Source organism: Scyliorhinus canicula, chromosome 5 (assembly GCF_902713615.1).
Source record: "Scyliorhinus canicula chromosome 5, sScyCan1.1, whole genome shotgun sequence".
NCBI classification, from domain to species: Eukaryota; Metazoa; Chordata; class Chondrichthyes; order Carcharhiniformes; family Scyliorhinidae; genus Scyliorhinus; species Scyliorhinus canicula.
In genome coordinates, this window is record NC_052150.1 from 35,466,329 (window position 1) to 35,487,348 (window position 21,020).

At 52.8% G+C, this 21,020-nt stretch overlaps 1 protein-coding gene across 1 annotated transcript in view; it reads right to left on the reverse strand.

Moving 5' to 3' along the window:
- LOC119965902 (uncharacterized protein C7orf57-like) overlaps window positions 1–21,020 on the reverse strand; it is a 238,225-nt gene that overhangs the window by 66,956 nt on the left and 150,249 nt on the right. The window lies entirely within an intron of this gene.

Here is a 21,020-nt window from a genome sequence, read left to right on the forward strand (position 1 = left end):
GCGGTTCCCCATGACACGTGAGTCAATTACCCCCCCTCCAACACTACCCCCACCACCCCTATCCCTATCCAACCCCCGCGCCATCCTCACCCCGGACCGTCCCCACATCTCATCCCCACACCATCCTACTAATAATAATCTTTATTATTGTCACAGTAAGCTTACATTAACACTGCAATGAAGTTCCATGAAAATCCCCTAGTTTCCACACTCCGGCACCTGTTCGGGTACACAGAGGAAGAATTCAGAATGTCCAATTCACCGAACAGCACATCTTTCAGGATTTGTGGAAGGAAACCACAGCACCCGGAGGAAACCCATGCAGACACGGGGAGATCGTGCAGACTCCGCACAGAAAGTGACCCAAGCCAGGAATTGAACCTGGGATCCTAGTGCTGTGAAGCAACAGTGCTAACCACTGTGCTGCTGTGCCGCCCTGCTCACCCCAACCCTCCCTCCACCCAATACCCACACCCTCCCTCACCTCACCCCCACACCACAACCCAACCACCCTTACTGCCACTGCAATCCACTGCCCCCGATCACTTCCCCTCCCCCCCTCCCCGCCCCCGCGGACGGTCACAGGACAGGTTTTGGGCTTCTGGAACGGACAGTTTCATCTCTCGTGGAGATGGACTGCGGCACCAGGGACTACATGAGCGGTTGTCAGCGAGCATCCAGGACCTGCAGGTGCAGTTGGAGGAGTCCAACCACGTGCAGGAGCAGGAGGTCATGCCAAACATGCGTGCACCCTAGCCTACACCGCACGAGTGGTGTCTGCGATGGAGGCATTGGGAGAGAGGGTTTTGGCTATGGATTAGCATGTCCAAGGCGTGGGGCATTCTGTGCAGGCGCTGGTCAAGGCCCAGGACAGGGCTTGCCCTCTCACAGGTAGTGCGAGTGCGACCTAGACATTGCAGTGGCACTTCTGAGCGTGGCCCACTCACAGCGGGCATTGCCAAGCACTGGCTGATTGGCACAGACACAGAAGGACGTGCCCAGTCCTAGAAGGAGATGGCGCAGTCACTGGTTAACGTGGCACAGCCATAGAAGGTGGTGGCACAGTCAACAGCGTGATGTGGTGCAGTCCCAGACGGAGATGGTTCACCTCCTGTGCTCCATGGCCGCGAGCATGCAGACCCTGGATGAGACGAGAGCGGGCCTCCAGGACTGGAAGTGCCAGTTGGCGGGGGAACCTCAGGGGATTCTCCATTCGAACCCCGGTCCCTTGGAGTAGCCCGGGGGCATCAGGCACCCGAGGGAGGAGGTGGTGATGGGGCCAGTCCTTGTGACTCCCACAGGGTAGGTGCCAGAACGCCCCAGAACCTCGGACTCCCCCCCCTCCCTCCTGTCCCTGGTGCATCTGGTGGGCAGCGGGCAGCACAGGGCGGCATCACACCAGCTGGGATACCCGAGCAGCAGCCAGCTGCCAATGGGAACCTGGGTCGCAGGGTGGGAATCACAGCAGGCCGTCTCCACTCCTGATGTACTGTCTGGAGATCCACTTAGGCGTAGCTTTTGGCCCCGTAACACCAGTTAAATTAGCACAGGTGCAGAGCAGAATATAGTGATAGGGGTTAGGGCATGTATATAATATAATAATCTTTATTGTCACAAGGAGGCTTATTAACACTGCAATGATGTTACTGTGAAAAGCCCCTAGTCGCCATTTTCCTGCACCTGTTCAGGTACACAGAGGGAGAATTCAGAATTTCAAATTGAGGGAGGAAACTGGAGCACCGGAGGAAACCCATGTAGACACAGGGAGAATGTGCAGACTCCAGACAGATAGTGACCCAAGCTGGGAATCGATCCTGGGACCCAGGGGCTGTGAAGTAACAGCGCCACCCACTGTGCTACCGTGCACCCAAATATATGTATATATTTGTGTATAAAAATATATGTATACACAAATATATATATATATTTGTTCACATTAAACAACTGTTCACACTGTTCCAACCTGCCTCGCTTTTCTGTCAGATGGGTGAGTGGGGTGGGCTGGCCAGAGAGGGGAGCGGTGGGCAATGAGCGGATGTTGTGGGTGGGTTGGGCTCCCCATCCTCCCCGCTGACCATCCCCACCACCGCCATCCAGGGATCCGATGGAACCGTGTGATGGAATGACATGGGGAATTGGGGGTGGGGGGCTGTGGGGGGGGGGGGGGGGGGGGGGGGGGGTGTGTGTGTGCTTACTGGAGGGTTCCTCCAGAGCGGTCCAGGCACCTGAACCGCATCTTCAGGATGTCGAAGCACCGCTTCATCTGTCTGTACCTTCAGATGGGACTAATCAGCCACGACCGCAGCAGGGAATCCCCCAGCCGGGGGCAGGGGGGTCAAAGAGGCAGGGAATCATCAAGTGTGCCAGGATGAAGGCGTCGTGCCAACCGCCTGGGAATTGGGCGCAGACTTGCATGATGCGCAGCTGATGGTCACATATCAGCTGCATATTCATTGAGTGGAACCTCTTTCAGTTTGTGTAGAGTGACCTGCCATCTGCAAATGCTCATAGGGTGAGGTGCATCCCATTGATCACCCCCTGGACCTTGGGCATCTCGGTCATGGAGGCGAACCCCGTTGGTTGGCTCGGTCCACATTGAAACAAATGTATTGTGCTGACTGGGCATATAAGCCCTCCATGATAGTGCGGAGGCACCTGTGCACAGAGCTCCCACGTGGCACCTGGATGGATCCCTTGGTGTAAAGAATCAGGGCAGCCATTACTTTGACGGCCACCGGGAGTGGATGTCCTGCCCCATACCCCCACGGTGCCAGGTGCGCCGTGATCTTCAGATATGTGGCACTGTCTCCCAACTCAGTCGGAGTCTTCGACAGCATGCCTGTTCCAGCAGGTCCTCGAATGACAGGCCGCTGGTCCACGTGAGGCCTCATGTGACATCTACTTTGCATCAACTCCTGCTCCCCCTCCTCTTCGGCCTTTTGAGCGGCCGGCTCTCCATCATCACCGGCAGCCTCCTGTTCCGTTACTGCAGTTTTCTCCTCAAGCAGCTCCAGCTCGATAGCCACAATGCATCCTCCAGGGCTGTGGCGACGAGCAGGAAAGCCACCATGTTGGTTGTAATCCAATATCCATTGTCCGCAGGGACTGAAAGGACCAATATCTGAGCATGGTGCGAATCCCTGTGCCCAACCAGGTCCAATGAGCTGCATGATGCCCCAAGTTGTCATAATGGACTCTGCCACCTCCCCCATGTACCCCCCCCTTGCCCAATTCCTGAACCTGGCCATCCCTGCTGCCCGGGTACCGGCACCATGGGGGCCTCTGGCACTGGCGCTCATCCCTGCTGCCAGGGATATCATTGGCTGGCGCTATCCTTGCCAGTAGTATGCTCCACGACATCCATCCGGTGCCCCTGCAGGGGCTACAGTGGGCTTGGTCCTTGGGTGGCCGTCGGTGGGTGACAGCAGGGTGGGATGGGGGGGTGGTATGGTGGAGGATGGGTTGATGTTTCGGACGCAACGTGACCCCCACGTGCGGGTCCTGGGCGCCGCCTTCTTGGGGCGCCGATCCCACGTGCGGGTCCTGGGCGCCGCCATCTTGGGACGCCGACCCCACGTGCGGGTCCTGGGCGCCGCCATCGTGGGGCGCAGACTTCACATATGGATCCTGGCCACCGACTTCCGGGACTGCCACGCAAGGTCCCTCCAGCATCGACTCGGACGGCGCCGGATTTTCTCCACGGCTCGCAGCCGTTCAACTCGACCAGTCACGTCCATACACGCTCGCCAAAACGACAACGCTGATCCACCTCAACGGTCACGAGACGGACTGCCTGCTGGACTCCGGGAGCACGGAAAGCTTCGTTCACCCTGACACGGTAAGACGCTGCGCGCTCCCTGTCCATCCCGTAACACACAAAATCTGGTTAGCCTCAGGTTCGCACTCCGTTCACATCACCGGGTGCTGCATTGCGGACCTCACGGTCCAAGGGAAGGTTTTTAAAAATTATAAATTCCTTGTCCTCCCTGACCTTTGCGCACCGGCACTCCTAGGACTGGACTTCCAATGCAACCTGCAGAGCTTGACCTTCCAATTCGGTGGCCCTATACCCCCCTCACTGTCTGCAGCCTCGCGTCCCTCAAAGTGGACCCACCCTCCCTGTTTGCTAATCTCACCCCCGATTGCAAACCCGTCGCGACACGGAGCAGACGGTACAGCGCCCAGGACCGGTCCTTCATCAGGTCCGAGGTCCAGAGGTTGCTGACGGAAGGGGTCATCGAGGCCAGTAACAGTCCCTGGCGAGCCCAAGTGCTGGTGGTCCGGACAGGGGAGAAAAACCGGATGGTCATCGATTATAGCCAAACCATCAATCGGTTTACGCAACTGGACGCGTATCCTCTCCCCCGTATTTCCACCATGGTAAACGAGATCGTGACATACAAGGTCTTCTCCACTGTGGACCTTAGGTCCGTTTACCACCAGCTCCCCATCTACACGAGTGACCGCCTGTACACCGCGTTCGAGGCTGATGGGCGCCTCTACCACTTCCTTAGGGTTCCGTTTGGTGTCACAAATGGGGTCTCTGTCTTCCAACGGGAGATGGACTGAATGGTCGACAAGTACGGATTACGGGCTACCTTCCCGGATCTTGATAATGTCACCATCTGCGGCCACGACCAGCAGGACCATGACGCCAACCTCCAGAAATACCTCGCCAGCGCGCAGACAGACCGCCTCCGCTCCCTCCACGCAGACCTCTGCCATCCAGAGGTGACCCGCCTACACCATTTCATTAAGGCCCGCAACCTGCCCTATTCCATCGAGGAAGTCAGGTCAGTAACCCGTGACTGCCACATCTGCGCCGAGTGCAAACCGCACTTCTACCACCCCGAGCGTGCACACCTGATCAAAGCATCCCGCCCCTTCGAACGTCTTAGCATTAACTTCAAGGGGCCCCTTCCCTCTAACAACAGCAACATTTACTTCCTGGCGGTTATCGATGAATACTCCCGCTTCCCCTTCGCCATTCCCTGTCCCGACATGACCACATCGACCGTCATTAAGGCCCTACTCTCCATCTTCTCACTGTTCGGCTACCCCGCGTACATACACAGCAATCGGGGTCCTCATTTATGAGCGACGAGCCTGCGTCAATTCCTGCTCGACAGGGGCATCACCTCTAGCAGGACGACCAGCTATAACCCTCGGGGTAACGGACAGGTCGAGCGGGAGAATGGTACCATCTGGAAGACCATACTACTGGGCCTATGGTCCAGAAATCTCCCTATTTCCCGATGGCAAGAGGTTATCCCCGATGCCCTACACTCTATCCGCTCACTCCTCTGTACCGCAACTAATCAGACACCTCATGAACGTCTTCTTGTTTTCCCCAGGAAGTCATCCTCCGGATCCCCTCTCCCGACTTGGCTGGTCACCCCCGGGCCCATCTTGCTCCGGAAGCATGTGCGGGTGCACAAGTCCGACCCGTTGGTGGAGCATGTCCAGTTACTCCACGCTAACCCGCAGTACGCGTATGTGGAGTACCCCGACGGTCGGCAGGACACAGTCTCCCTCCGGGACCTGGCACCCGCCGGCGTGCGCCCCCCCCCCCCCCCCCCCACCACAGGCCCCCCCTCCGCTTTTCACCCAGCACCCCACTTAGCTTCCCCATCCCTCATCCATGGCATCTCCGCAGCCAGCTCAGGTGACGGAGACTACTCGAAGTCCATCGCTCCCGGACTCCAGGACATCAGCAGGACCATCGGCCGATCCGACGTCAACTCCTCCACTGCGGCGCTCTGCCAGGACGTCAAGGACCACCAAAAGACTGATCGAATCCTTCTAGAGTTCTACAGCCCCATGGACTTTTTTGTAAATATCGTTATGTCTGGGCCAGTGGGAAGCCCCCAAATTCGATAAGGGTAAGGAGAGAAAATTTATTCTCCCGACGGCTACTCATATCACCAGTTCTCCACCCCCCCTCCACCCTGGGTCTCGTTCACACACCCCCCCCGCCTTCCTTCTCCGCAAGGGGTGAATGTGGTGATATGATCTGCATCCCTGTCTGCCATTGGGCCAGAGCGTCGGCTTACCATTGGCCCTGGTCGGGTCATGTGCCTCTCGACCGATTGGCCAAGAGGCTGAGTTAACCACGCCTCTATTAACGAGGATAAATGGTCAGACGCCTGACGATCGTCCTTTCCATTGTAGACGATCGCAGAGCTGTGTTCTAGTCTATTAAAGCCGGACTTTGGTAAATCACTCGCCTCGTGTACAATTGATGTTACATCAACTATCTCCCACGCTTCAGGCTCACACTCTGTTCACATACAAGAGCGCACCGTCGCGACCCAAAAGATCCAGGGCGCCAGCTACTCTAATTTCCAGCTATACGTACTCCCCGAACTCTGCCCCCCACTCTTACCTGGATTCTACTTTCAATTTAACCTCAAGAGCCTCACACTCAGCTTTGGCGGACCCCTACCTCCATTCACTATCTGCAGTCTAGCGACGCTAAAAATCGCCCCCCCCTCCACTCTTTGCTAACCTCACTCCGAACTGCAAACCCGTAGCCACTCGCAGCAGGCGGTATAGCCTGCAGGACAGGGTGTTTATTAGAACCGAGGTCCAGAGGCTCCTACATGAGGGAGTCACAGAGGCAAGTAACAGCCCCTGGGGAGCTCAGGTGGCGGTCGTCAAGACCGGGGAAAAATTCGGAATGGCAGTGGACTATAGCCAAACCATTAACCGGTTCACGCTCCTCGATGCGTACCCCCTCCCCAGGATTGCAGTCACGGTTAATCAGATCGCCCAGTACCGCATATTCTCCACGGTGGATCTGAAGTCTGCATACCACCAGCTCCCAATCCGCCTGGATGACTGCCACTACACGGTGTTCGAGGCAGATGGCTGCCTCTTCCATTTCCTCCGGGTCCCCTTTGGCTTCACGAATGGGGTCTCGGTGTTCCAACGAGCAATGGACCGAATGGTGGACCAGTACGGGCTGCGGGCCACGTTTCCGTACTTGGATAACGTCACCATCTGCGGCCATGATCAGCAGGACCATGACGCCAACCTCCACCAATTTCTCCAAACTACCCAGAAACTCAATCTCACTTATAACACGGAGAAATGCATTTTCCGCACGACCAGGCTAGCCATCCTCGGCTATGTCATGGAAAACGGAGTCCTGGACCCCGACCCGGACTGTATGCGCCCTCTCTTACAACTCCCTTTCCCTCATTGTCCCAGGGCTCTCAAGAGGTGCCTGGGATTTTTCTCTTATTATGCCCAGTGGATCCCTCAGTATGCGGACAAAGCCCGCCCACTATTTAAGGCCACACTCTTTCCTCTGTCAGCTGAGGCCCGTCAGGCCTTCAACTGCATCAAGGAGGACATCGCCAAAGCTGCCATGTGGGCGGTGGATGAATCTGTCCCCTTCCAGGTGGAAAGCGACCTCTCAGCGGTCGCTCTCGCAGCCACTCTGAACCAGGCAGGGAGACCAGTCACCTTCTTCTCCCGAACCCTCTCCGCTTCGGAACTTCGACACTCCTCGGTCGAAAAAGAAGCCCAAGCCATCGTGGAAGCCATACGACACTGGAGGCACTACCTCGCAGGTAGGAGGTTTACCCTCATCACCGACCAAAGATCGGTTGCCTTCATGTATGACAACTCGCAAAGGGGCAAAATTAAAAATGATAAAATCCTGCGGTGGAGGATCGAAATCTCCACCTACAATTACGATATTATGTATCGACCGGGGAAGCTCAACGAGCCCCCAGATGCCCTGTACCGCGGCACGTGCGCCAGCGCACAAGACGACCGCCTGAAAGCTATCCACAATGACCTCTGCCACCCGGGGTCACCCGGCTCGCCCACTGCGTCAAAGCCCGAATTCTGCCTTTCTCCACCGAGGAGGTAAAAGCCATCACCAGGGATTGCCCAATCTGCGCGGAGTGCAAACCGCACTTCTATAGACCAGACAAGGCCCACCTGGTAAAGGCATCCCGGCCCTTTGAACGCCTGAGCATCGATTTTAAAGGGCCACTCCCCTCGACCAATTGAAATGTGTACTTTCTGAACGTCATCGATGAGTTCTGCCGCTTCCCGTTTGCCATCCCGTGCCCCGATATGACGTCCCACACAGTCATCAGAGCCCTGCACAGTATCTTCACTCTGTTCGGTTTCCCCAGCTACGTACACAGCGACAGGGGTTCGTCCTTTATGAGCGACGAGCTGGATCAGTACCTGCTCAACAAGGGCATTGCCTCGAGCAGGACTACCAGCTACAACCCCAGGGGGAACGGGCAGGTGGAGAGGGAGAACGCAACGGTCTGGAAGACCGTCCTACTGACCCTCCGGCCAGGAATCTCCCGACCTCCCACTGGCAGGAGGTCCTCCCCGATGCGCTCCATGCTATTAGGTCCCTCCTACGCACCGCCACCAGCCGGACCCGACACGAACGACTATTTGTTTTCTCAAGGGGCACTACCACGGGGGTTTCGCTCCCGTCCTGGTTGAGGACACCAGGCCCGGTTCTCCTCCAGAAGCATGTCCGGGCATACAAGACAGATCCACTAGTAGAAAGAGTGCTACTACTCTATTCAAACCCCCAATACGCTGTCATTGAATACGCCGACGGCCGACAGGACACCGTTTCCCTCCGGGACCTGGCGCCTGCAGGATCCACCACCACCACCGCCGAGGTACCCCCCAGACTACCCCCCACCCAACCCCCTGCGCCCCCGCACCTATAGGCTCACTGCCCATGCTCCGCGCCCCCATGCCTATAGGCTTCCTGCGCCCCCCCCGTTGCCCGTCGCACCGGTCAGGTACAAAGCTCGGACCGAATCACCCCCGGAGTCCACCATCGTACCCTCACCAACCGCCACCACCCAGCCACCTGAAGAGGCTGCAACTCCGGTACTCCACCGATCCCAACGGATGACTCGGCCACCGGACCGGCTCAATTTGTAGACCCATCACCCCCGCCGGACTTGATTTTTTTTACAGGGGGTGAATGTGGTGAATTATATGCATCGTAATTCACACTGTATTGCCTTGCGTTGTATTGTGTCCTTGTGGGCTCTGTATGTGAGCCGTTGCGCAGCTCTGTCCATAGGGGAAGATGAGGAGTTTGTACTGGGCTCCACCCTTGGCTCCGCCCATGGCTCCTCCCACTAACCGGAAGTATAAAGTTCTGCAGCCGTAAGCCTGCTCTCAGTTCCTCTGGTGGCAGGCTGGCTTAGTTGTAAGACTATTAAAACCACAGTTTACTTCCAATCGTGTGTCTAGTGAATTGATGGTCACATCAAAAGCACAAGTGAACTTCGCTGTCGGGAACTCGCCCCAATGGAGGCGGAGGATCGTGGAGTCCTGGATAATACTGGGTCGGACCTGCTAATGATATGCCAACAGTGTTCACTGTATGAATGTTCTGGAATGCATTGAAGCTGCTGTCGAGGCGATGGTGAATTGCAATTTAGTGTGAAATCGGCGTCCGCCAAGATTTCAGTATCAGAACCAATTCTCCGCCCAAATGCGTTTCCTGATTCCGGCATCGGCTGACAGAGAATCCTGCCCATTGTGTTCACCTTAGTGAGATGCTGTATTTAATGAGAGGAGCCAGGGGTTGAAGCAGTCAGGTGTTGAGATTTTCAGGGTTAGTTTTTGGCTGGAAGGTGAGGTGAGGTGAGGTTATATGATGCTGGTTTCTGATGAAATACAGCCAGAAATTCTGCATTATTCTGACAGGGTGTCAGGTCTCTTTCTTTCAAGCAATCTCAAAAAATCTCTCCTTCTCAAAGTGGCGTATCCAAGACATCATTCAAGACATCTTTATTCCTGAGTGCTAACTGTATTTAAAAGTGGATTGCGATCTGGGATGGTTTTGTTGTTTGAGTGAAAATAAAGATAGCAGTTACGAGTTATTAGAACAAAGAACAAAGAACAATACAGCACAGGAACAGGCCCTTCCGGTCATGATACCACTCTTGGCCACAACCGTCTGCCCTTCCTTGTGACGTATCCCTCTATACCCATCCTATCCATGTATCTATCAAGATGCCTATTAAACGCCGCTAATGTATCTGTTCCACAACCTCCCCTGGCAAGCGTTCCAGGCACTCACCACCCTCTGTGTAAAAAACCTGCCTCACACATCTCCTCTTAACTTTGCCCCATGGACCTTAAACATATGCACCCTAGTGGTTGGCCCCTCCACCCTGGAAAAGAGTGCCTGCCTATCCACTCTATCCATGTTCCTCATAATCCTGTAGACCTCTATCAGGTCACCCCTCAACCTCTGTCGCTCTAATGAAAACAGTCCAAGTCTATTCAGCCTCTCCAGATAGCTAACACCCTCCAGACCAGGCAACATCCTGGTAAACCTCCTCTGCACGCTCTACAAAGCTTCCACATCCTTCTGGAAGTGTGGTTACCAGAATTATGTGCAATATTCCAAATGTGGCCATACCAAGGTTCTATACAACTGCAGCATGACTTCCCAGTTTTATACTTGCTGGCCCGTCCAATGAAGGCAAGCATTCCATATGCTTTCTTGACTAGCTTGTCCACTTGTTTTGCCACTTTCAAACATCTTTGGACCTGTATGACAGTTTGCCATTTACGGTATATTTTCATTCTATGTTAGACCAACTAAAACGCATTACCTTACATTTGTCTGGATTAAACTACATTTGCCATTTCTCTGCCCAAGTCTCTACCCTATCTATGTCCTGCTGTATCCTCTGACAATCCTCAACCCTATCTGCCACTCCACCAATCTTAGTGTCATCTGTGAACTTACGAATCAGACCAGCTACATTTTCCTCCAAATCGTTTATGTATGCTACAAACAAGAGAGGCCCCGGCACAGATTCTTGTGGACCACAACTAGTCACAACCTTCTATTCAAATAAACACCCTTCTACTGCTCCCCTTTACCAGTTCTGTATCCATCTTACCACCTCACCTCTGACTTCACCTTTTGGACAAGTCTGCCATGAGGCACCTTGTCAAAGGCTTTACTGAAGTCCAAGTAAACAACATCCACTGCCATCCCCTCATCAATCATCTTTGTCACCTCCTCAAAAAACCCAACCTGCGACCCAGGTTCCCATTGGCAGCCGGCTGCTGCTCGGGTATCCCAGCTGGTGTGATGCAGCCCTGTACTGCCCGCTACCAGATGCACCAGGGACAGGAGGGAGTAGGGTGGGGGGAGGGGGGGGGGGGGGGGGGAGGGGGGGGGGGGGAGAGAGTCCGAGGTGCTGGGGCGTTCTGGCACCTACCCTGCGAAGTCAAAAGCATGGGCCCCATCACCTCCTGCTCCCTCAGGTGCCTGATGGCCTCCGGGCTACTCCAAGGGATGGGGGTGCAAATGGAGCTATCACCTGCGGCTCCCCCGCTACCTGGCGCTGCCAGTCCCAGAGTCCCGCTCTGGTCTCAGCCAGGGTCTGCATTCTCGCAGCCATGAAGCACAGGAGGTGGACTATCTCTGACTGGGACTGCGCCACAAAACGCTGTGACTGTGCCTCCCCTTCACAAAACCAAGCTGTCTATTGCTAATGACTCCATTTATAAGACCATATGACAGAGGAGCAGAATTAGGCTACTCAGCCCATCGAATCTACTCCGCCATTCAATCATGGCTGATATTTTCTCATCCCCATTCTCCTGTCTTCTCCCCATAACCCCCAATCCCCTTATTAATCAAGAATCTATCTATCTCTGTCTTAAAGACACTCAGTGATTTGGCCTCCACAGCCTTCTACGGCTAAGTGTTCCACAGATTCAACACCCTCTGGCTGAAGAAATCCCTCCTCATCTCTGTTTTAAAGGACCGTCACTTTAGTCTGAGATGGTATCCTCTGGTTCTAGTTTTTCCTAGTATCCTCGCAGCATCCTGTAAGTTTCAATAAGATCCCCCCATATCCTCCTAAACGACAACGAGTACAGACCCAGAGTCATCAACCGTTCCTCATACGACAAGTTCTTCATTCCAGGGATCATTCTTGTGAACCTCCTCTGGACCCTTTCCAAGGCCAGCACATCCTTCCTTAGGTACAGGGCCCAAAGCTGCTCACAATACTCCAAATGGGGTCTGACCAGAGCCTTATACAGCCTCAGAAATATATCCCTGGTCTTGTATTATAGAGTATAGAGAAATACAGCACAGAACAGGCCCTTCGGCCCACGATGTTGCGCCGAACTTTTGTCCTAGGTTAATCATAGAATTTTGGACAATTTTTCATGGCCAATCCACCCAACCTGCACATCTTTGGACTGTGGGAGGAAACCGGAGTACCCGGAGGAAACCCACGCAGTCACGGGGAGGATGTGCAGACTCCACACAGACAGTGACCCAAGTCGAAATCGAACTTGGGACCCTGGAGCTGTGAAGCAATTGTGCTATCCACAATGCTACCGTGCTGCCCTTAAGAAGTTAACCTACACTCCCTTATTCTAGCCTAATCCAAGTACCTATCCAATAGCCGCTTGAAGGTCCATAAATTTTCCGACTCAACTACTACCACTGGCAGTGCATTCCATGCCCCCACTACTCTCTGGGTAAAGAACATACCTCTGACATCCCCTCTATATCTTCCACCATTTATCTTAAATTTATGTCCCCTTGTAATGGTGTGTTCCACCCGGGGAAAAAGTCTCTGACTGTCTACTCTATCTATTCCCCTGATCATCTTATAAACCTCTATCAAGTCGCCCCTCATCCTTCTCCGTTCTAATGAGAAAAGGCCTAGCACCCTCAACCTTTCCTCGTATGACCTACTCTCCATTCCAGGCAACATCCTGGTAAATCTCCTTTGCACCTTTTCCAAAGCTTCCACATCCTTCCTAAAATGAGGTGACCAGAACTGCACACAGTACTCCAATGTGGCCTGACCAAGGTTTTGTACAGCTGCATCATCACCTCACGGCTCTTAAATTCAATCCCTCTGCTAATGAACGCTAGCACACCATAGGCCTTCTTCACAGCTCTATCCACTTGAGTGGCAACTTTCAAAGAACTATGAACATAGACCCCAAGATCTCTCTGCTCCTCCACATTGCCAAGAACCCTACCATTAACCCTGTATTCCGCATTCAGATTTGTCCTTCCAAAATGGACAACCTCACACTTGTCAGGGTTAAACTCCATCTGCCACTTCTCAGCCCAGCTCTGCATTCTATCTATGTCTCTTTGAAGCCGACAACAGCGCTCCTCACTATCCACAACTCCACCAATCTTCGTATCATCTGCAAATTTACTGACCCACCCTTCAACTCCCTCATCCAAGTCGTTAATGAAAATCACAAACAGCAGAGGACCCAGAACTGATCCCTGCGGTACGCCACTGATAACTGGGCTCCAGGCTGAATATTTGCCATCCACCACAACTCTCTGTCTTCTATCGGTTAGCCAGTTTGTTATCCAACTGGCCAAATTTCCCACTATCCCATGCCTCCTTACTTTCTGCATAAGCCTACCATGGGGAACCTTATCAAATGCCTTACTAAAATCCATGTACACTACATCCACTGCTTTACCTTCATCCACATGCTTGGTCACCTCCTCAAAGAATTCAATAAGACTTGTAAGGCAAGACCTACCCCTCACAAATCCGTGCTGACTATCCCTAATCAAGCAATGCCTTTCCAGATGCTCAGAAATCCTATCCCTCAGTACCCTTTCCATTACTTTGCCTACCACCGAAGTAAGACTAACTGGCCTGTAATTCCCAGGGTTATCCCTATTCCCTTTTTTGAACAGGGGCACGACATTCGCCACTCTCCAATCCTCTGGCACCACCCCTGTTGACAGCGAGGACGAAAAGATCATTGCCAACGGCTCTGCAATTTCATTTCTTGCTTCCCATAGAATCCTTGGATATATCCCGTCAGGCCCGGGGGACTTGTCTATCCTCAAGTTTTTCAAAACGCGCAACACATCTTCCTTCCTGACAAGTATCTCCTCAAGCTTATCAGTCTGCTTCACGCTGTCCTCTCCAACAATATGGCCCCTCTCGTTTGTAAATACTGAAGAAAAATACTTGTTCAAGACCTCTCCTATCTCTTCAGACTCAATACACAATCTCCCGCTACTGTCCTTAATCGGACCTACCCTCGCTCTAGTCATTCTCATATTTCTCACATATGTGTAAAAGGCCTTGGGGTTTTCCTTGATCCTACCCGCCAAAGATTTTTCATGCCCTCTCTTAGCTCTCCTAATCCCTTTCTTCAGTTCCCTCCTGGCTATCTTGTATCCCTCCAGCGCCCTGTCTGAACCTTGTTTCTTCAGCCTTACATAAGTCTCCTTCTTCCTCTTAACAAGACATTCAACCTCTCTTGTCAACCATGGTTCCCTCACTCGACCATCTCTTCCCTGCCTGACAGGGACATACATATCAAAGACACGCAGTACCTGTTCCTTGAACAAGTTCCACATTTCACTTGTGTCCTTCCCTGACAGCCTATGTTCCCAACTTCTGCACTTCAATTCTTGTCTGACAGCATTGTATTTACCCTTCCCCCAATTATAAACCTTGCCCTGTTGCTCGCACCTATCCCTCTCCATTACTAAAGTGAAAGTCACAGAATTGTGGTCACTACCTCCAAAATGCTCCCCCACTAACAAATCTATCACCTGCCCTGGTTCATTACCAAGTACTAAATCCAATATGGCCTCCCCTCTGGTCGGACAATCTACATACTGTGTTAGAAAAGCTTCCTGGACACACTGCACAAACACTACCCCATCCAAACTATTTGATCTAAAGAGTTTCCACTCAATGTTTGGGAAGTTGAAATCGCCCATGACTACTACCCTGTGACTTCTGCACCTTTCCAAAATCTGTTTCCCAATCTGTTCCTCCACATCTCTGCTGCTATTGGGGGGCCTATAGAAAACTCCCAACAAGGTGACTGCTCCTTTCCTATTTCTAACTTCAACCCATATTACCTCAGTAGGCACATCCCCCTCGAACTGCCTTTCTGCAGCTGTTATACTATCTCTAATTAACAATGCCACCCCCCCCCACCTCTTTTACCATCCTCCCTAATCTTGTTGAAACATCTATAACCAGGGACCTCCAACAACCATTTCTGCCCCTCTTCTATCCAAGTTTCTGTGTATTCTAGCCCTCTTGACAAGAATGCTACCATTGCATTTGCCTTCTTAACCGCCGACTGAACCTGCATGTTAACCTTGAGAATCGTGAACAAGGTCTCCCAAGTCCCTTTGTGCTTCTGATTTCCTAAGCATTTCCCCATTTAGAAAATAGTCTATGCCAAAATTCCTCCTTCCAAAGTGCATAACCTCACACTTTTCCACATTGTATTTCATTTGCCACTTCACTGCCCACTGTCCTAGCCTGTCCAAATCCTTCTGCAGCCCCTTGCTTCCTCAATACTACTTGACCCTTTACAGATCTTTGTATCATCTGCAAATTTAGCAACAGTGCCTTCAGTTCCTTCTTCAAGATCATTAATGTATATTGTGAAAAGTTGTGGTCCCAGCACAGACCCCTGAGGCATACTACTAGTCTCTGACTGCCATCCTGAAAAAGACCCCTTTATCCCCACTCTCTGCCTTCTGCCAGTCAGCCAATCCTCTATCCATGCCAGGATCTTACCCTTAACATCGTGGGCTCTTAACTTATTTAACAGTCTCCTATGCAGCGTCTTGTCAAAGGCCTTCTGGAAATCTAAATAAATCACGTCCACTGGTTTTCCTTTGTCTAACCTCCTTGTTACCTCCTCAAAAAACTCTGAACAGATTTGTCAGACATGACCTCCCTTTGACAAAGCCGTGCTGACTCAGTCCTATTTTACCATGCACTTCCAAGTACTTTGCAATCTCATCTTTAATAACAAACTTTAAAATCTTACCAATGACCGAAGTCAGGCTAACCAGCCTATAATTTCCCGTCTTCTGCCTCCCTCCCTTCTTAAACAGTGGTGTTATATTAGCCACTGTCCAGTCTTCTGGGACCCTTCCAGTGATTCCTGAAAGCTCACCACCAATGCCTCCACAATTTCCTCAGCTATCTCTTTTAGGACCCTGGGGTGTTGTCCATCTGGTTCAGGTGACTTATCCACCTTCAGACCTTTCAGTTTGCCCAGACCTTCTCCTTAATGACAGACACTGCACTCACCTCTGCCTCCTGATTCCCCTGGAGCTCTGGCATCCCACTGGTGCCTTCCACCGTGAAGACTGATGCAAAGTAACTATTCAGTTTGTCTGCTATTTCTTTGTTTCCTATTATTACTTCTCCAGCCACATTTTCCAGTGGTCCAATGTCTATTTTTGCCTCTCTCTTACCTTTTATATATTGAAAGAAACTCTTCCTATCTTCTTTTATATTACGGGCTAACTTGCACTCATATTTTATCTTCGCTCCCTTATTGCTTTTTTAGTTGTCCTCTGTTCTCTTTTAAACGATTCCCAATCCTCTAGTTTCCAACTAATCCTTGCCACTTTATATGCTTTTCCTTTTGCTTTTATGCTGTCCTAGACTTACCTCGTCAACCATGGATGCCTTGTCCTGCCCTTAACATGTTTCCTCCTCCTTGGGATGAATTTCTGCTGCGTCTCCTGAATAACCCCCAAAAACGCCTTCCATTGCTGTTCCACTGTCTTCCCTGCTAGTTTCCTTTCCCAATCAACTCTGGCCAGCTCCGACACTTCCAGTGCCGGCTATGAGGGAGTAAGTCGTACATTTGGTGGCTCTCGCTCCGGTCTGACTTTAAGACCCTTTTCCCCGACTTTTTTGAACTTTTGAGCGCTGGAATGAAAAACAATAGCACTCTAGATCTGAATCCATACAGAGTTGTATGGACTTAAGGATCAGAAGGGAGTGAAAACAGGCGAAGAAGGAGCTGAACAAAGGTGGTGTGGAAGCTCAAGTGGGAGGAAAGATGGCCGATGAAAGGACCACGGAAAGGACGGTCCAGGCAGCACTGGGCAACATGCTGCAGGTCATGAAAGAGAGCTTTGCAGCACTGAAGCGGGATAATTTGGAGCCGCTCCAGAAAGCGGTGGAGCAACTTGACCAGAGGCTGGATGCTCAGGATAAGAAGGTCGAGGCACTGGAGAAGACAGTGGAAGAGCAGGCGGATTTCCAAACGGTAGCGGACGTGGAAATTAGTAAGTTGAAGAAGCAGCAAGCAAGGCTGATGAACAAGCTGAAGGACCTGAAAAACAGGTCTCGCCGGCAGAATCTGAGAATCATTGGGCTCCCGGAGGGAGCCGAGGGAGTGGATGCCACGACATATGTGGCAGACATGCTGCAGAAGCTGATGGGGGATGATTTCTTCCCGCGTCCGTTGGAGCTGGACAGGGCACACAGAGTGCAGGCGAGGCAGCCACGAGGGGATGGGGGGCCCCCGGGCGATGGTGGTCAGGTTCCATAGGTTCATGGTCAAGGAGCGGGTTCTACAGTGGGCCAAGAGCACGAGGAGCTGCTCATGGAACAACAATGTCCTGCGCATCTACCAGGATCAGAGCCAGGAGGTGGCCAGAAGGAGGGCAGCCTACAGACAAATTAAAGAGATTCTGTTTAAAAAGGTCAAGCTACTTTTCCCGGCGCGGCTTTGGGTCACATACCGGGAACAGCAACATTATTTTGACGACCCGGAGGAAGCGATGAACTTCGCTAAGGGGCATGGACTGGTGCCGAACTGCGGACCCATGTACTCAAGTTAGAGTGTACTAAGGGATGTCTGCAGTTGTTTGCAGATTGCCCTTCGTGTTAGCGATGTCGTTCAACATGCTCTTTTACTTAAAACTGGGTGTGTTCTTGTGTTTGTGTTTACCTGTTTGAAAGTTTTAAAGTTAAAGCCAAAGTAATAGTTAAAGTTTAAGTTGTTGGGTGCTGGGGGGGCTGTTCGGGTTCTCTTTGCTTTTTTTTCTTCTGGGAATGTTGCTTTGTTCTTTGTTTGTTTTCTCTCTGTCTTGGTCCCAGAGCGATTGCTCGAACAGGGCTGTTCTGGGGAGGTGGTGTTGATGGGCGGGGGGGAGGGGAGCGGGGGGACAATAGGTGTGAGACATGGTGGCGCCGGAGTTGGGAGCCACCAGGCTAGTTGCTTTGAGCTAGTCAACGGGAGCGAGGTGGGGGGTGTGCATACAGCCAGTATATGGCAGGGGTTAGGTTACAAGGGGGTGTTGCTGGGGGAGGGGGGAGGGGGAAAGCTGATCTGCTGACGAGGGAGGGAACTGAACCAGGTAACAGGGAAGGGGTCGGGGGTGGGAGCTGCCAAGAGGCGGACCAGGGGAGGCGCGGCACATGGGCAGGGGGTGGGCCCAAGAAGGGGGATGGCTTATCGGTGGGGGGGGGGGGGGGGGGGCAGGGTGCCCTCCAACCAGGCTGATCACCTGGAATGTTAGAGGATTAAACGGGCTGTCAAGAGGACACGTGTGTTCGCGCACTTGCGGGCTCTGAAGGCGGATGTAATGTTGCTGCAGGAGACACATTTGAAAGTGGCAGACCAGATTAGATTACGGAAGGGCTAGGTTAGCCAGGTCTTCCATTCGGGGCTTGACGCTAAGACCAGAGGGGTCGCGATCATGATTAACAAACTGGTTAAGTTTGAGGCGGACAGCACAGTTGCGGATGGGGGTCGTAGATTTCTCATGGTCCGGGGCAAGCTTGAGGGAGTGAAGGTGGTCCAAGGTGAAGGTGGGCAGCACAGTAGCATGGTGGTTAGCATAAATGCTTCACAGCTCCAGGGTCCCAGGTTCGGTTCCCGGCTGGGTCACTGTCTGTGCGGAGTCTGCACTTCCTCCCCGTGTGTGCGTGGGTTTCCTCCGGGTGCTCCGGTTTCCTCCCGCAGTCCAAAGATGTGCGGGTTAGGTGGATTGGCCATGTTAAATTGCCCGTAGTGTCCTTAAAAGTAAGGTTAAGGGGGGTGGATACATGGGGTTGAGTAGGGTGATCATTGCTCGGCACAACATCGAGGGCCGAAGGGCCTGTTCTGTGCTGTACTGTTCTATTTCTATTTCGAGTGAATGTTTACGCTCCAAACTGGGATGATGTGGATTTCATCAAAAGGCTGCTGGGGAAAATCCCCGACTTGGATTTGCACAAGTCGATTATGGGTGGGGACTATAATACAGTCCTCGACCCCAACCTGGACCGGTCGTGCTCCAGAACAGGCAGGGTCCCGGCAATGGCAAGAGAACTGAGAGGGTTCATGGAACAAATGGGGGGGGGGGGGGGGGGTGGACCCCTGGAGAAATTGCCGGCCGACGGGGAAGGAGTTCTCGTTCTATTCACATGTTCACAAGGTTTATTCTCGTATTGACTTCTTTATTATGAGTAGGGACTTTTTGGAGGGGGTGAGGGATACAGAATACTCAGCGATCACTATTTCGGACCATGCTCCACATTGGGTCGATCTGCTGGTCTGCAAAGAAAGTTACCAGCGCCCACAATGCAGGTTAGAGGTGGGACTGTTGGCAGAGGAGAGGATGTGTGAGAGTGGGGAAATGCATGCAGGACTACCTGCAGGTCAACGATACAGGGGAAGTCTCAGCAGCAGTGCTTTGGGAGGCGCTGAAGGCAGTGGTGAGAGGGGAACTGATCTCAATCCGAGCCCATAGGGACAGAACGGATAGGGCAGAGATGGACAGACTGGTGCAGGAGATGACATGGACGGATAGGGAATATGAGGACTCCCCAAGGGCAGAGCTACTAAGGGAACGACGGAGACTGCAGGCGGAGCTGGGAGCGCTATCCACTACGAAGACCGTCGAGCAACCCAGAAAGGCCAGGGGCGCGGTGTATGAGTTTGAGGAGAAAGCCAGCAGAATGCTTGCACAGCAACTTAGGAAGAGGGAGGTGGCCAGGGAGATAGGGACGGTAGTGGACGGGGCAGGGAACCGGGTGGGAGATCCGGCAGGACTGAACAGGGTATTCAGGGACTTTTAAAGTAAGCTGTATACCTCGGAACCCCCCACGGGGCCGGAGGGGATGAGGCGCTTCTTAGATGGGCTGACCTTCCCAAAGGTGGGCAGGGGGATGGTAGAGGGGCTGGGGCCTCGATTAGAGCTGAAGTAGTAATGGGGGGCCTGAAGGCCATGCAGTCGGGTAAAGCCCTGGGGCCGGATGGGTATCCAGTGGAGTTCTAAAAAAAAAGTCTGCGGGTATACTGGGGTCGGTGCTGGTTAGGGTGTTTAACGACGAGGGGCAATGGGGTGCCACCCCCGACGATGTCGCAAGCCACCATCTCGCTGATATTAAAACGGGATAAGAATCCTGAGGTCTGTGAGTCCTATAGGCCAATCTCCCTGATTAATGTAGACGCTAAACTGCTGGCCAAGATCCTGGCGCCCAGAATCGAAGACTGCGTACCGGACGTGATTGTGGAGGACCAAACGGAGTTTGTTAAGGGTAGGCAGCTGGTAGCCAATCTAAGAAGGCTACTCAATGTGATTATGATGCCCCGGAGGGCAGAGAGGTGGAGGTAGTGGTGGCAATGGATGCCGAAAATACTTTTGACCGGGTGGAGTGGGACTATTTATGGGAGGTGCTGGGACGGTTTGGGTTTGGAGAGGGCTTTGTGGACTGAGTTAAACTGCTATATCAGGCCCCTGAGGCTAGTGTAAGGACGAGCAGGACGACATCTGAGTATTTTAGACTACACCGCGGGACAAGACAGGGATGCCCCCTCTTTCCACTGCTGTTTGCGTTGGCCATAGAACCGCTGGCAATTGCTCTGAGAGCGGCAAGGGGATGGAAGGGAATGGTCAGGGGGGGGGGGATAGAACACAAGGTCTCGCTCCACGCGGATGACCTGCTTTTATATGTGTCAGATCCAGCGGCAGGGATGGACGGGATTATGGAAATCCTCGGGGAGTTTGGTCGGTTTTCGGGCTACAAGTTGAACATGGCAAAAAGCGAGATATTTGTGATGCAGGCGAGGGGTCAGGAGAATAGGCTGAGGGAGCTACCATTTAGGCTGGTTGGGGAAAGTTTTAGGTATCTAGGGATTCAAGTGGCGCGCGACTGGGGTAAGATGCATAAGTTGAACTTGTCCAGGCTGGTAGAACAAATGAGGAGCAA